The sequence below is a fragment of the Plectrocnemia conspersa genome, unplaced genomic scaffold (assembly GCF_051122295.1).
Source record: "Plectrocnemia conspersa isolate PC_06_02 unplaced genomic scaffold, ASM5112229v1 ptg000011l, whole genome shotgun sequence".
Classification (NCBI taxonomy): domain Eukaryota; kingdom Metazoa; phylum Arthropoda; class Insecta; order Trichoptera; family Polycentropodidae; genus Plectrocnemia; species Plectrocnemia conspersa.
In genome coordinates, this window is record NW_028277175.1 from 5,043,962 (window position 1) to 5,062,044 (window position 18,083).

General features: G+C 30.4%; 1 protein-coding gene across 22 annotated transcripts in view; it reads left to right on the forward strand.

The window, feature by feature from the left end:
• The window catches only part of raskol (Ras GTPase-activating protein raskol), a 196,343-nt gene that overhangs the window by 126,545 nt on the left and 51,715 nt on the right, over positions 1–18,083 (forward strand). For 3 of the 22 annotated variants that reach the window (XM_088198380.1, XM_088198392.1, XM_088198394.1), the window contains exon 1: positions 15,948–16,011. The exons of 16 other annotated variants lie outside the window; for them this stretch is intronic. The gene's annotated coding sequence lies outside the window, so the exon portion shown is untranslated. Of the gene's footprint in view, positions 1–15,947; positions 16,168–18,083 lie in introns of those variants that run through there. 3 more of the 22 variants (XM_088198393.1, XM_088198395.1, XM_088198381.1) reach the window with 2 other exon arrangements.

An 18,083-nucleotide genomic window follows, 5' to 3' on the forward strand; every position in this document is an offset into this window, starting at 1 on the left:
AGACACTTGATATTGATCTCGGAGAGAGAGAATATTGATGATAATATGTAAAGCCCTGCACATAAATTTATAAATGAAAAAATAAATATGTAGTAAGTAAATATATTATTTTTAATACAATAGTTTGAGAAACAGTAGCACTTGTCGCAACATCGGGTAGTAGTGGGGATAGCGGACACTGTTCTGCCCGCCCACAGTGATGAAAATGACATGCTTCGATGATGACGCTTCTTAGTGTAATTTTATTTTACGTAAAAAAACGATAAAATGTTATAAAATATAATAATTCCATGATATTAATATATGTAATGATTGTTCAAATGCATATACTTGATTTTATGCTATTATTTCTTGTCGAAAAGGTCTAAAAATTAGTATGAAGATCGGGGGTCTTTCCGTACCCACGTTGGGAGCGTACGTTTTTTTCGTACACTCGGTCCGGTAAAGGTTAAATGATCAATTGTGGTTTGAATTACTATTAACATTATTTTGAATCGACTGAAATCATGAACAATATTTATAAAATATATATAATCATATTCTATGTACGAAACACGACGCCCGACATTGATTCTTATATGTTTGATATGATTTTCATAAACGCTTAAGTTTACAGTAATAAAAATAATTCAGATGAGTTTAATAATATTAATAATTCATATATCAATGAGTTGTTAGTTATACTAACAAAAAAACAAAGTTTCGAGCGCAAGCAGAATTGATACTTGAATTAATTTATCAGTTCTACTAAACCAGTATGTATTTCTCAAAATGTCATCCAGTGATGAAATGTGGAAACGTACTTTAACAATAAAATACGGATTGTCAGTTTGCATAACTTAATTGGTATAAAGATTTGCTTTTAATGTGGGAAACGTCACGTCTCTTCTTTCTGGTTTTTCAACATTACAATGACATCTTTCCGAGAATGTGTCATTTTCTTTTCTCAATTATGAAATATACTAGAGTGGCTGTTTCCTTGTGAAAAATACAAACGATTTACGTCGGTAATGTATTCTGAGAAATAATGCGGAGCTTAAAAATTTTATATACATATTTTGTGAGCCACTGCTCTATTTACCGATGATGTTAGCATTCCTTATGGGTTATGGGTTTACCTTACCATGCAACGACTCACCCTTGACAATATCCAGCGAAGACCTACAATGGCTTCAATTTCACGCCATTATAGCAATCAGTCTTATCCAACCCTCTATAACATTACCTTAATTAAATTTCAATATATGCCAAGGATTCTTCCGTGGGAAATCATCAGTTTGCTGATTTATTTTATAGTTAAATTAACATCATTGAGTCATAAATCAATCCTATTTATAAACAGACAGCACGATCATGATGCGGATTTAATTTGACCAATTTGCCACAAAAAATGTAAGCTAATAGAACCAGAAGAGCTCACGGCTAACGAGATCCAATAGAGTCATGATCTTTTTTGTTATCTTGTTTGGCATTAAAAAAGTATTGTTTTGATGACTCACGTAGCAGAACAATGGTCTTAGGTGAGTCACGTGTATCATCCATTTTGCAACCACACGTTGCGAGTCGAGAATATTTACGGTTTGTCTGCTTTCGCCGCCCATGTGAGAGATTGTTTATTTTTGCTTAATGGAAATTACCCGAAAGGAACCCCTCGACAATTCTCCACCCTCGATATATAATATGAATCAGAAAACCGACCCCTACGATTCTCTGATTGTTGATCATTTTTTTTTATATCCTTTCGAACAAAAAGGTGTCGTCCTGAATGTTAAAACAGTAGCAAACTCAATATGTGTCGAGCATAATCGTTTCCGTTCCTAGATTTAATCTCATTCGCATTTTGATTTACAGCTTCCTGGTGATTTCCATTTCTGACCTCAAGGAACGTGCCTTTACATTGTTATTTATGAAAGTCCATTTAGATCACAAACCTCAAACATTCCAGTAACAAATTACCATAAAAAATCATGGTGTTCATTTTATTTTATGTTCAAGACCATAACGTAAACCCAAATATAATATCACAATTTCTTTAAAAACGAGCTTTCATTTCCGGCTTCACCTGTGTTTTGTCTGAAGATTTGAGAGTGACATTAAAACAAAGATTTAGTATGCACATCGCAAAGTTTGCGGAAAGGCGTCAAGAATCTTCGCCTTCGTTATGCGGAGCGCGTGCCATTTTAACCCTTTGCACTCCAAAGATATTTTCAATTATTATTTTTTTAATAATTATGTTTGAAATAATACAAGGAAAAAATCACCCGCCGCAGAGGAACTCTATTTTTATTAATTTCAGATGATAAACAAATGGGTATTTGGTCGTACAATGAGTTTTTTAAATCATTAACTGATGTTTCCAAAATAAAAATATCAAAATAGATCTAAATTATTTAAAAAGCAGCATGAAAAAAATGAGTTCATTTATTAGCGATTCGCGTTCTGTATGATACGTTAATTCGTACTGTCCTCAAATATGGAAGCGATGTTCCCCTTGTTGTTGAATAGGAAATTTCTCATATATCTATATAATAGGAGTACGAATAGTATCCGTATTTGTATCCTAGTTCCTCTTTGCTTCATTTCATTTCATTTTCGATGCAGTGCGTATTTAATAAAACACTTTTATAAGAGCAAGTCCCACAATTAGAAGTATAAGAGCAAGTCCCACAATTTTTTGTGGGACTTGCTCTTATACTTCTGTCTTTTTAGAGATCTAAATAAAACACATAATATTATAAAATAATGGTTTTATTTAGAGCACGGTACTTAATTGTCCAATACTAAAAAAATGTGTTATGATGCATACCTAATTTAAATAGAAAAAAAAATGATGCATACCTAATTTAATAAGAATCAGGTTATATATGATTATCATTTATATATTTGCATATCAATGTATAGGTGCTAATACAGACAGCTATTTTCGTAAAATTTAATTATTTAAAAAAAAAAATATTTTAATAAATTTGTTAGCGTCACGTGTTGTTGGTTTTCCGGCAGTCGCGGAGAGACTGAGAGAGTACGTGATCTGCGTCGCGTCGCTTGGCACTCTTGTTCGCCTTTGCTCCCGTCAAAGAATCTTTGATAACATATTTTTTTCGCTGTTTTATTGGTACTTAATTATTGTTGAATAACGCCTTATATTTTTATCCCGTGATTTACGTACCACTACCCTAAAGCATTGTTTTCCAACCGCTGGTGCAAAGATTTTTTTAAATACTGAATTAAAAATTAATATTTACCTGAAAATCACATGAATATATTTTTTCCTACCATTTCAGTTCTTACTATATAAATTATAGTTTTTATTCCTGTGTTAGTGGTCCACAAAATATTTATCCTAAATTTACCAGTCAGCAGGTATAAATTGTTAAAAAACACTGTTTAAAAAAGTCGCGATTGCATCCTTTATTCTTTACCTTTGCGGCTAGCTCGTAGCGATAACAATTATTTGATGGCTGTCAATATGGAGTTACCGATAGAGTAATTAAAATACGACACACAAAATAACAAGATATAATTGGTGACATAATGATCTTGAATTTTTAACAATTTTTTTTAAAATATTGTATCTTTTTATTCGAGCAAGGTATGTACATCATAAACAAAGCATCGTAGAAACGGGTTTTGATAATATAATAATAATAATTCGTTGACTCAAAACTTGAATCGAAAATCTTTAGCGATTGTCCAAATTCAAAAGGCCTTTTAAAATATGCACAAAAGTATTTTTCGCTAATAACCCGTCGAGTGTGACCGAATCGTGACGTCACGCGAATTAAAAATCGGTCCTGAGAGCGAATCTTTCAACCTTGAGCCATTGTTGGCGTTTTTATTGTATTTTTTCACCATTCGCACTTTGAAAAGTTTGAGAACGCCTTTTATTTAGAATGAAATTTATGAATGCGTATAGATGAAAAGAAAGGCATTCCTGAACGCACCTAGGATCTATACAGGTAAAAAGGCAGTCAAAATAGGCCTTTGTCAAATCACGAGCGTATCAAAGGGCAGTTGTTAAAAACAGTCGACACGTGTATTGAAAACGGGAGTATAAAAAATCAATACCAAGAGTACATGTGAATATATTAATTTTGTATGTATTATATAATATTTATATTATACATTTTTTTAAATTAAATAATATATTAAATGGTTGGCAATCCCTGGATAAATACCACTAAGTCCACAAAAGATGTAGTATTCCTTTTTTATCATAGTAACGAAATGGTAGCTCATTCGCTGTTATTAAGATCACGTACCACTAATCAAAAGAAGAGATCAAAATTCTTGGGATTTAGGATATGGTGTTTTTTTTTAAGAAACCAAGAATTTATATGCACATGGTAGAGATCATTATTCAAAACATTGTCTTTGTTTAGATATCGTGAGAATTTAGTGTGATTATATATACCTATGCGCACTTTTATTATTAAAAAAACAGTATTCATTAAAATAGTCAAACAGAAGTAAAATATTTAAAAAAATAACGCTTTACATAAGGTAGCAATGTTTGAGATAACTAGAAAGTGAATATTGCTTTTTTAGTGTAACTCAAAATTCATTATTTAACCAGCACAATATACCTGGTTTATGATCCAATCGATAATCATAGATTAGGTTTTCCTAGATTTTCCTAATCTCAAGGGTGAATGTCGTGACGAGTAATTTAAAAAAAGCTCAATGCGATCTATTAATTTAAAGCTGTAATAAGTCACACTTGAATTAAAACCATATAAATTTGAAATTTTGATAAATTATTTATGAGGATCTTGAGAATATTTAAATTTTTTTAACATATCACATTTAAATTATATACAACCTCTAAATATTTAAATATTTATGAAACATTTTTTCTGTTTATGGATAATAAAAAAAATATATTTATTGCTAATTGTGTGTTTTTAAAAATCAAAATTATTTATCAAATTAGAATCATAACATAAAAATCAGATAAGAATCAATGTCGGGCATCGTGTTTCGTACATTTTATTAATAATAAAAAATGTACGAAACACATTAATCAAAATAATTGAATATTTTACTTAAAAATATGTAATTTATAATCGGATGAACTTTGACAAAGTACAATTACATTAAATATTCCTGAGTATATAAAAGCGCACATACGTTGTATCCACGGGGTAGAATTCTGAAACATTTTTCTTGTTGATAGATAATAATTATCACAGTAGCATAACCCAAAAATGCAATTTAAAAATGTAGTCAATTAAACATAATAATTTTATTCACTGGGTATAATATAGAAAGTTTTTAATTTAAGGAATGACGAGATTAAAAATAAAATTAACTGATTTGTATACGTTTATATCCAACTTTTAAAATTCATGATAAGAATCAATATCGGTCATCGTGTTTCGTACATTTTAGAATATTATTATTAAATATCTTGCAGTGGCAACACAAAATTTGCTGATAACTATTGAGTTGAATAATATAAAAATAATCCAAGTAATTTATATTAATTATGCGTTTACTTATCAAAGGGTACGATAAGAAAATACCTAAAATTAAAAATCGTAAAATTTCTATCGACACATTATAACTAAAGATTGTGATCGTGAATTCTCTATGAATTTTCTAATGGCTATTTTAAGGTGCGTGTTATGTGTATACGTATGAATATGAGTGCATGCTTGAGTTGATGTATAGTATATGCTAAATAAAACTGTGTTGTATTAAATCAATATGGTCAGATTTTTGTAATAAATACATGTACACTAAGTGTACAACACCGGAGTGCGCGGATTTTTTTGCATGTTAAGGAAGGTTAAGTCACTGTATTTAATGGAATTGAAATATATCTATCTATAATTATAATATATGTTTTATAATACAACATTATTATGATTTATCTCAATCGTACTATTTGTTTTATTAATATTAATATTTAAAAAATATAATTCATAATATTTTTGTGTTCTTTTTGTTTATTTTACAATGTTTTTATAATATTTATTTATTAGATTAATTTTTAAAATAATAAATCAAGTCTATTTAGATATCTAAATTAATGGCAATTATATTTAGTGATTTTAAAATTCTTCGATTATCATAAATATTGAGGTAAAAATAATTTTAGCATTGACTAATGTATTATAAATTTATTTTGCTTTTCCTGGCTAATAAATATAGAGAGCTTTGGTTGTATATACTGTTCATTTTTCAATAGACGCTATTCTATTCAAAGATATGTATTTTTAGCATTATTTGCTGCTCAAATTATTAAAAATAAAATTGGCAGCCTCTGTACTATTTATTATTTCTTTTTCTGTAAAAGCCATAATTTACAAAATCATTATGTGTGTCAGGCGTGCTAAAATTACGACTCGCGTGCTGAACTCAAAATGTGATTATTTATGAAATGTGCTTTGCGACATTTCAATTAAAAATATTAAAAATTAAACTCTCGACAAACATGCACCTAATTTCTTATTTTTATTTAACACTACGCTTTTATTATTAATAAATCATAACCCTTACAAAAATAATAGATAATCAAAATAAATCAAACTGTTAAAATATACAAGTCCAAAAAAAATTGGTCATACTTGGTATGCGCTCCTAACCTTTAACGGTCTGATTCTATATATAATTTCTATAAAGTTTACTACCTTTTTACACCGTAGATGAATTTCTTCACGTACGTACAGTTAATCGATTGAACGTTTGCATCACAACTAGATGGAAATAACTTTTCATTTTTCTGCTGGGAAAGTCGATCTGAATTTTTTCCCCATTAGATGGCGCGTATCGCGCTGCTCACTTTCGTGTTCTTAACAAATAATGAAATCATATTTTAATGTAATAAAAATAATTCCGTGAGGAAAAACTAGATTTTTCACCTCATTGACTAAGCACACACCATTAGATCTTATAGAAAATCGGACGTCATAAATTATCTACAAAGATTGTGTTCGCCGCACCAAATCTGGCCAAGTGTTACTCATTCCATGTAAAAAAGTATATATGTATGTAAATGAACATGTGTATTTTAGTATGATTCAATTAATTGTGTTTTGACAGTGTTAGTGTTGCCAAAACCTAATCTTATACTGTGTTTGTTTTTATTACTATTATAAAATCGATTTTTTCATTCGGGTATAGCTTTAATCGTTATTCATATTAATATTCATGAGGAATTTATTATATAGACTATTAATTAAGTACTAAAATATTTTTAACGATTAATAATAATAATATGTTTAAATTAGTTTATTATTTCCGTATCTATGTTTCAAGCGTTCTAAGATGTACGAAACACGATGCCTAATATCGATTCTTATCTGTTTATTATCCAATAATGATTCTGATCTGATTTTTTAAAACGCCTGAAGTTTACTAATAAAATAGCAATAAATGTATTTGAACTATTCTTTTGCCTTCAGCTGCCACATATCTAGTTCCGGGGTCTAGAGCTTTTTTGTAAAGGACCTGATCTGAAATATTTTAGGTTCGGCGGATCAGAAAGCAAAATTTAAGTGAGTTTCTAAATCTTACATTTTCATCTTTTCGAATCTATAAATTGCTCAAAATACGTGTCTCCAGTAATAATCAAACTAATGTAATTGAGATAACATTTCATCAAACTGGGGTTTTAGGTTTATTACTTCTTATCTTCATAATTTATTTAAAATGCAGGCCTAAAATTGTGATTTTGTACGTAATATTATCTTAATTGGCCATATTCGTCACCTGAAATTGTATTTCCTTGGAATTTGCCTTTCATTGTAGCATGTCTTCGTTTTGCAGATTAATGACTTTTAATTAATGTGTCATAATTTTACAATAGATTTATTAAAATCGCACTTGCATTAAGATTCATCTATCCAGCTTCTCAATGAGCTTACCTAACACAAGAATGTTTTCGGCGATAGCTCTGAGGAGCTGGAAAAAATATGTGGGATGGTGCCTATCTATTTTAAGTGTGCAGCATATTTTTTTAATTATTTAATTTTAAATGTTTAATTGTCAAATGTATAATGACCATCATGACGCATTGGAGAAAAACCAATAAATCATGATGGTTGGATGGATCTTTGTGAGGTGTATCTTCTGTTTTAAGCATATTGGTGTTAATTCTCAAACATGGTTTAATTTACTTTTTATATCAATGGATAAAATTAGATAAATATAAAATTTCTGCTGCGCGTCTGATATATTAATTATATAAAATAATTAAAAATATGTATTTTGAGTTATTTTTATATGTACAAAGTTCTACATTCTCAACAGTTTTGAAATTCAGCTATATTTTGTGCAAATATTAGTTTTTATATGTACGTATTATAGTCCTGCGTCATGTTAAGTTGCGGATTCTGATGACTTCTGATCTAGAGCAGGTATTACGTGAAGGGGGAAGCAGCCGATTCTTGCCTGTTGCGGCCAGGACGTCAGCGCTTGAAAAAACTGCTTTAACACGAGCTGGAAAAAATATGTGGGATGGTGCTCATCTATTTTAAGTGTGCACCATAACTGTTTTTTTAATTATTATTTATATAATGGCCATTATTTGGCATTGGAGAAACCTCTCAAGTCATGATGATCAGACTTTTAATAAAAAATAAATTAAATAAATAAATAAAAGCACGTCATTCGAAGTCCACTAATCTAGTCTGACATTAACCACGACGCATGACGTTGATTAATTAAGTAAATTTTCATTTAGCTTACAACAAAATATTATTCATTGTGTGGTAACCAAAGGGTTAATAAGTTCCCTAGATACTTGAACTCAACGGAAACAGAGCACATCTCGACGATAGGCGCTCCTCAAAAGTCAATCGTGCCACTGTAGATTATCCAATTGTCCTGCTTGATAACAATAATTATGACCTGTAGTCCTCTCTGCGACGACGGGAAGTCGTCGTTGGAATATAAATCATCAAAGGAGGAGTCTTCTCGCATTAAAAATTCCGAAACTCGCTGTGTAATATTTCTAAATTAACGAGATTTCCCCGTATACGTAAAAAGACATTTACATTTTGAACGTCCCGAGAGAAAACCTTTGACGGTGTTATGATAATGCACCCGTATGAACATATTATATGTGCGTATGTTAATAACCTTTCACCTGTGCAAAGTTCGTAGAGTGCGGTTTGGCTTAACAATATGCTAAATTTAGTATTTACGCTTATTTATATTTTCTAAATTTCGGTAATCGTGCATTGAATAAATAGTCAGTCGTTAATGCTTGTTTGTCTAGTTGAAGCGCATTTGGACGTGCGACTTTGGAGAGTATCTTAAATAAACGTCACGTGGGAAAACTTTCGAAGAGATCGTAACGTTTTCCAACAAAGAACCGTGCGAAGAAGTCGGCTGTTGTGCAACTGCTCAACAATATGCCGCCCAGATAGGGATCGGCTGAAAGAGTTGCGAAAAAATATGTTATTTCTGTGACAAGCCAAACTGCTACCACTTTATCGCCATGCGCATTGCAGAGAAATGAGTCGGCCTGTTGATTTTGGCAACTCAGGATGAAGATCAACAGAAGCGTTTCAAAGTAGAAGACCAGGAAACTTTCCTGAGCAATTAAGCTTAATCTACAAGGCTGATTATTTTTTTAAATAACCAATATTTCAATGTCTGAGATCTGTTAAAAATTTTGCTTTTGATAAAGCATTGTAGAAATGCGCCATTTTTTATATATAAACAATTCAGAAACAAATTCTAAGAAGCCACATATAACATAAACTACTTAGTGCCACAATGTATTGTATTAATGCATCACTATATTTATCCGTGAGATAATAAACATAATGATTGATCGGAAAAATAAATATTCATGTATTGTAACTGTTCCGTTGCAACATGACAATCATAACATACAAATATAATATTCCCTAAGTTTTGAAAAACGTTTGAAAGTTGAGGATCAAATAAAAATATTCTTTAAATTGTATATTTATTGCTTATATTTTTTGTTGAGACTTTGTTAAAAAGGTCATAAAATTAATAAAAATTGTTTCGTGGGCATGTCTGTGAGATGTTTAATAGCGCTGAAGCACTATAACCGTTGGACCTTACTTTAACAAAAAAAATGACAGTACCGGATAAATCTGCCGAGTAGGATTGCACATTAAATTGCCAAATTTTATTATAAGTTAAACACATCATACATCAGATATATTTTGTTCATTAGTTTTAAAATTTACTTATCTTTATTTTTTTATTTTTTTAATCAGATATAATTAATACTTAAAAGTAAGTATTAATCACCAGACTTTTTAGGCTGGGGCTGGTTTTTCATAATAGCGCATTTTTATAAATAAAAATTTAAGTCTGCTGCCGTGGCTCGAACCTGCGATTCTGGATTACCAGTCAAGACCTTACGAACTACACTATTTTTTGCTTTGGTTAAAGTATCGAGAGTAGATATAGATGTTAGACTTTCTCTCAATTATCAGAAGGACATAAACCAGAACTACCACTTTAAATCTGACTTGGAATAAACGATAGTTTAACTGAAATACGCCAAATCGACCGAGAAAAGCAACCTAGATACCCAGAATCTCGACACGGCGAGAACAGACACAAAGAACAATTATTCTTGAGATAACTAAGAATGTTTAGATCCACTTGAGATTTTAAAAATACATGTCATATTTTTGATAGATTCAAATGTGCATTTCGTAGAAATGGATCGACGCCTTTAATTTAGAAGCTCAGTATGAGTTTCTTTACAAACGTTTCATAGTTGAAGATCAAAGAATGATCTGAATCCGCGAAGGCGGTCCGCTTTGAACTAATTAATGCATAAAGTGACTCTTTCCTTCTTGCTACATTTTAGGAACTGATCCAAGGGCAAGTGTTTTTTGTTCATTTGAGTCACATGCAGATTCGGTTTCTCTCGGTATTTAGTCACGTCGACAGATATGTACCGCTTCAACCCTTCAACATCCGATGTTGACGACCCCGTATTTTCAAGTTTACGTTGACTCATTCTCTCTGTGTCTATTCTGAGCCGCTGCTGAATATTTCGTAATTTTTCATCTCAAACTAGCCGCCGAACCGAACTAAAGTGAATGAATCTTCTCCGAGTATTTATATCCTGTGTACGTACACTTTTGCGTGGGAGTGACACTAAAAAGTGAGCCGTTTAATTTTATTGCGACCTTCGACTCGTTCCTGATCCAGCAGCGCTCTCGTTTGAGACTTTGTAAAAGTGTCGAGACCGGAAAGCTTCGTAGCACCTTTCCTGTGCCGCGATATAAAGAATGTCAACATCATTATCATGATAATGATCCGAGAGGACAATGGCGACCATACCATAAGTATACTTCCAAGTAAAAATCGTTGTCTAACGGTGCCATTGTTCGGTTCATTGCCAGTTAAAATTTCACATATTTCTTTCATATCTTGAAAAAAAAACTAAATTTGACAAGTATTATTCTTCATTTGCTTTGAATATGCTTGTTAATGCGCTTTTCTCGACAAGATAAATGGCAGTATTGTGGTTTTGGAAGCATCTGTTTTCATAATGGGTTTGGTTTGGTAATTTGATATTATGTTTACCTGTGTAAAATATCGTGTTGATCTTTCTAACTACAAGACAAAAGGCAAAGTAATACTCTATTTTTGTTGGAACTAAAATCACCATCCAGATCCAAATTGGCTCTCACTCTACAGTTGTCTATTTATATGTAAATATACATATATTTTATTGTAATTTTAATTTTCAACACAGTATATTGACGGAAGTTAGTTATTATGTCCAAGTTTAGATAATTACATTTTAATTACTGCATCGACATACAGGATATGAACTGAGTTTATTAACCCTTCAATTTCATTAATATACCTTTTACAAATTTATTAAATAAAAACATTTTGGTAAACTCCAAACTATAAAAACAATTCATAAATAAAACTGGAAATAAGTAAAAATATATATTTTTGTCAGTAGGTACATAAAATTGAAGAACTCTCAGAGATGTGTGACGCATAGAAATATTTCACTGTAAATGCAATGGATAACAACTTTTGCTATAAAGATTCAAAGTATAAGTTGAATGCATTTTTTCAGTATGTACTTATTGGTTCTCTGCAAAACTTTGAACACAGTTTTGAAACAGGCAGTACAGTTTGTGCAATAATGCGTATTCTCGCCACTGTGCAGCGTCACGTAGCATCCAAGTCGTAGCAAAGATCGGGTTGAACTCTTGTATTCAGGTGGCTCTCGATTAGGATTCTCAATTATTCGTAGTTTTCAAGTATTCCAATATTGAATAAAAAATGGATGCAGTATTTGAATATTTAGATATATTCGTATTTTTTTCTCGGTTTTTACCAATATTAATTTATATAATCAATTAATTGCCCGTATAATATTGCTTAATTAAAAAGTAATAATAGATTAATAATAATTATTTTAATTAATCATTAATTACTAATTCCAACATTTTGTTTCGTTCAACGCACGAATTCTGCGAATTTCGGTCATAGTAGATACCACCCATAAACAAATTTATTTACAAATGATTTTTGAAGGCGTAAAAGCATTTTTTTTTGCTAAGAAAAAGTGTTTTTTTTTTTACCTATCTATCCGTGAATTATCTCTATTTTTAGTATTAAATCAATTTACATCTTTATTTTTTCGCTTCGCTACCTGCTCGCTCGGAGATGGTATTTTTTGCGGTATATTAGTGCACATTAGGCTTGTTTCTTTGTGAATGTAAATGGCACAATTCCTGATGTATATATGTATGTGTTTATATTTATATGAATTTAAAATAAATTAAACATTAGCTGGTTTCTGTTAATTCTGGAATATATAACAGTTTTTGTAAGTTAGTTTATGTATAAATAGCAATTGTAAGTATGTGTGTAATAAAAAAGAATAGTAAATCAAAGCTAATCATTTGTCTAAAATAAATGAGAGTTTACTGGCCAATTTTAAAAGCAATTTTTATGATATAACATAATGTTGCATGTAAGAAAAAACATATTACACCTCAAACATATTTTCTACAATAGAAAAATTATAATTTTGTAAAAAAACTTGGTAGTGGTTTATGTATTAAAAATTTTACTTTTTTTATTAGAAAATTTATAATTTCAACCTAGAGCCCAAAACTTTATATATTATTCATTATCGTTTGTCACAATCAATCATTGAAATGAAAAATAAAATTAACTGCATCGAAATAACTAACAATTAGAAACCTACATATAAAGCGAATTGTTTTATATTTGTGGCAAATGTAGTTATACCAGATAGAAAGTTCTGAGTTTTTTCTTCATATTACAGATAAAATACCTGCCACTTGGTTCTTTTTATACAAAAATATAGTGTTTGACATTTTTATAATATTTAATTGATTTATGTTTTAATAAAATAAAATTAAAACTTTATTTTTTAAGCAATTTCTGTATATTTTACTTTTAGTATTCCATAAAAAAATAAAAAATATTTTTGAGTTAGAATATAAAAACTATTAGAAAAAAAAACTTTTGATTGATAGGTAGCAATCCACCAAAAAAAGTGAAAATACCGATTTCGACTTTTACCCAAAAATTTGCAATAAGAAACAATAAAAATAATGCGTTTGCAAAAAATATATTTCACTAACGCTCTTTCCCCAATTACGTTGCTGTTTTGTCTCTAATCTACCGTCGGATATAAAAATGTGTTGTATGTGTGTTCAACAGGCCATGATGGGACATGTGCATTATACGTAATTAGTATTTACGCTTGTGAACCGTTTTTGTTATCATATTAAAAATTACGTTTTAAATTTCTAGAGCGTCTCACCGTTAAACGTCGCAAAACTGTTATTTTACAGAACAATAAAATTATGAGGCTCGACAATCGCGTTTTTAAATCATTCTATTTGGGTTGGCATCTTGAAGTGTTGACTAAGAAACAGAGGTGTGATAACCCGAATGTTTCTGTTTTAGAACCAGGGACGTCATTTTATTTTTTATCTGTGGGGGGAGGGAGGACAAAATTTGGCTAGTCAGTGGTCGTTTTTAAAATATTTTTATTTTATTAAAATTCATGATATTTCATTAAATGCATTTTTCTGGCTAAATACAAAAAGGGCAAATGCTCCCACTTGCCCCCCGCCCCTCTAAATGAGGTTTCTGTCCATAACACATTAATTACTTTAAGTGGATAAGTTTTAAAAGCGATCTTAACTGGCAAACTGTGAAAAAAATTACTAGCACCTGCCAGGTAAATTATAATTTAACTGGTAAAAATATATATCTACTGGGGAAAATGTATTCTGATATGATTTCACTGAAATGACATATTTTAAAAAATATTATTAGGATAGATTCGAAAATGTTTTTTTTATTTTATTTGAGGGATAACAAGAAATTTAAGCTTTTTGCATAGGAAGGAGGGAACAAAAGTTGGCCTGTCGATGGTCGTTTATTTAATATTTCGATTCATAGTATTTCATTAAAAGACATGCATTTTTCTGGCCAAATTCAAGTGGTAAATGCCTCACCTGTCCTCCCCAAATCACGTCCCTGGTGAGCGTGCTACTTACTGGTGGCTATGTGTTGGGAATTCAAGTTTATAGCTATCAGAGTACTCTACTTTATTGACGTTACTGATCCTTAGTTTTTCATTAATAATTAACTAAGCATCTGATCTGAGTAGTGAATGAAAAACACAGCATCAGATACGCAAGAAAGCGCTCCATTAAGTTGCGTCCAAACCTGATTGACAATCCATGTTTACACACACAAGTGTTAAAATATATTGATTTTTAACGATCACTATCAATAATTGGCAGAATGTCACGCCATTATGTTCTGTCACGTCCATTTTCGGTTCGACCTACGGTCGTGTCTTTTATGACCCACCTCCGCAATAATCGTAATCGATTTATCACAAACGACGCTAACTACCGATACATAACGTATTCAATCAAAAGATTATATCGGTCCGAGATGAATTATTGGCAAATTCCCACGTGTGTTTTGACGCACTTGTCGATGGATGCTTTGCTGACGGTTTTTCAAACCGCAAGTATCTTTTTTTGACGATACCCAGCAGCGGTTGAAATTCTTGCGGTAATCTTGAAATTAAATATTACACATATAATACATGTATGTGTTTTTTTGGTACAGTAAGTCGATACGACGGTGAAAATTTAACGATGGCATTTTTTGACGTTTCCACGCCGAGATTAAGCCTTGACGTGAATTCCTTTCAGAGCATAAAATTTGTATATATGTATGTATCTTGTCACTGATGTATTTATATTAAAATTGAAGAAAACGTTGCTTTGATCAGCGTTTTCATGTTTTAATTGAATATTTTCTGTAAACATGAGTATTCAATTTATAATATTTAACATAAAAAATGTATCTTATTATAAAATATAATCCATTGCGATATCTAGAAATAAATCGTGAAACACATTTACAGGTATTTTAAAAATTAAATGGAGATAAAATATATAGCAAATATTATTGATTACGTTTACCCTGTTGTAACGCATTAGGCTTATACCTGTCATGTACTAATGAAAATTTTGCGACTACCTTGTAAAATAATAGTATTTTAGATATGACATATTTCACTGTCAAAATTGTTGGTGATTATTAATTCTTTGTATATATTCACAGTATTGTAATAAGCAAATAAATATATTGATAATAAAAAAAATAATCAATTGCTTAAATATTGTTATCAGCACACATATTTTGTCCTGAATATGTGTCACTGTAAGCTAGCATATGTTATGCTGTCATAACATACACAAAACTGGCCATATATATTTGCAATAATCAAAATATATTGTATTGACTTTATAAATTTACAATATTTTAAAACACAATTTAGATTTGTTATTAAATAATAAAATGATGGTTAAACAATGTCGATTCAAACAAAACAATATGAAACCATTTTCCGTTTGCGAGGGCGCGAAAATTCAAATTCCCGTTAAGACCAACAGTGCTTTCGCCTCAGTACGCTCAGAGAGCTCGCATTGTACGGTCGTATTATCGTCACGCGGAATCGCGCGGCTCGCGGTAACGTACCGTCGTATTGCACCCTCTTTGCTTTCCAATCGCTGCGCCGCCGCTGTACTACACTCCGACCCGCGTGTTTACGTGCATCTGCCGATGCATGCCGGGCGCCATGCGCCATGCGTCGCCGTTAAAAAACACACCGTGTTCGCGAACAGTGTGAGAAAACTGCGTCCATTTTCCGACGATCGCCATCTTTTTTTCGTTTCAATTAATTCAAGTGATCATAACAGTGCGCTCACCGACCATAAACCACTACTATAATAACGTGTGCGATGATCTCATACTCGTGTTTTATTCATCTGTCGTTTAGTTAATTAATAGCTGTTCACGCGTCCCGGACGCTTTGCGTGTATAAAAGTTATTTTTGTGTTTATTTATTATATACCGGATTAAACACGGCGTCGAACGTTAGTCCTCGACCCATTTTTTCGAATACAGGTGTTTTAAATGTTGCTCTTGTTTTTCACTGGTTTCAATTCAAAATGTATTTTAATTTACTATACGATTGGTACTGAACTTGAATTTGTTTTCTCCGTATCTATATTATAGTTAAAAGTATTCTTTTATTTTTATGTTCGATATTGAATAATATCTTTAAACAGTTATTCGAATATCATCAGTATACCTCAAAACTACCCTCAATTAAAATGTTAATCTATATAGCGATAACTGTAGTTTAAATTAGGCTTAAAAATGATCTAATAAATATCTCAGTTAGGTTTGTTAGTCTTCCTGCTTTAAAAAAAATCGTAAATATTTTATAGCATATACATACTACATACATATGTATATGTTTGTTAATTAGTAGTTTTTCACCGTTATTGTTTATATTTTTTATAAGAAATATATAAATCCCTCCGGAAAAGTAAAATTTCTCATATAATAAGCAAATTTATAATATGCCTGTCATACCATTGATCAATTGCTCACGGGAGCAATCCAAAACTAGAATTGCCGTGTTTTTATTAATTTAAATGTCCTTTTTTTGTATCTCTTAAAATTTTACCAAGCAATCTTTTTTAGCTGTTACAAAATGTTTGTTTTAGATTCCTAATATAGTTTGAATTTTTTTTCCTAGAACTTTTCTGAAAAATAAACCTTATAAAATCTCAACTGTGTTTGTTAGCCAGTTTGATGCACCATATTGTTTTAAAATGGCGGCAATTAAACAAAATTTAAAAATCATTACTCTGCTTAAAAATATGATATAACGGTTTTTGAGGACACGGAAACTTCCGTACTTTTAATCAGATCTCTATTCTTAAAAATAGAGTTTGTAAATATCGCGGTAATGTTTGTTAGCAGACTTGATCCGCCATATTGATCTTTTAAAATGGCAGATAATAAACCATTTTCAAAAAAATTTAAATTCGATAAAAAAATATGCTTATATCATTGGCCAATTTAAACCGCTAAGCTTTTTCAAAATGGCGCCCATTAAAAAAAATGGTAATTGTAAAAATAATTATACAGAAAAAGAAAAAAATGTTTCGTGTAAGAAAATATTTTTTTTTTTTTTATTTAAAAAATAGAATTTGTAACTTGATCCGCCATATTGTTGTTTAAAAATTGTGGATCATAGAAAAAAAAGCATAGAGAAAAAAATGTTATAATAGAAATTAATTTCTTTTTTTAATGTATTAAAAAGGAAATAGTTTTTTTTTATTTTTTGAAGAATACAACTGTCACAGTTTTAATCAGATCGCTATTGAACTTTTCTGATAAACATATCTAAATATCGCTAGCCAACATAGACCGCCATCCTTTTTCAAAATTACGGTCATTCAAAAAAATAAAGAAATCGCAACTCCGTTAAAAATAATTCTACAGAAAAAAGTTAGTGAGGGAAAAATTGTTCTATATTATAAATTAAAACATAATTTAAATTAATAACTTTTTTTAAATTATTCTACTATTATAACTTCTGTAGTTTTATCGGATTTACATAAAATTTATGCATATTAAAAAATCATATCTTTGATTTAAATAAAATATAATAGAAATTAAAATTTAAATATTTTTTTTAGAGATTTTATATACAAATATTCATTAAATTCTTATGGCATTAACTA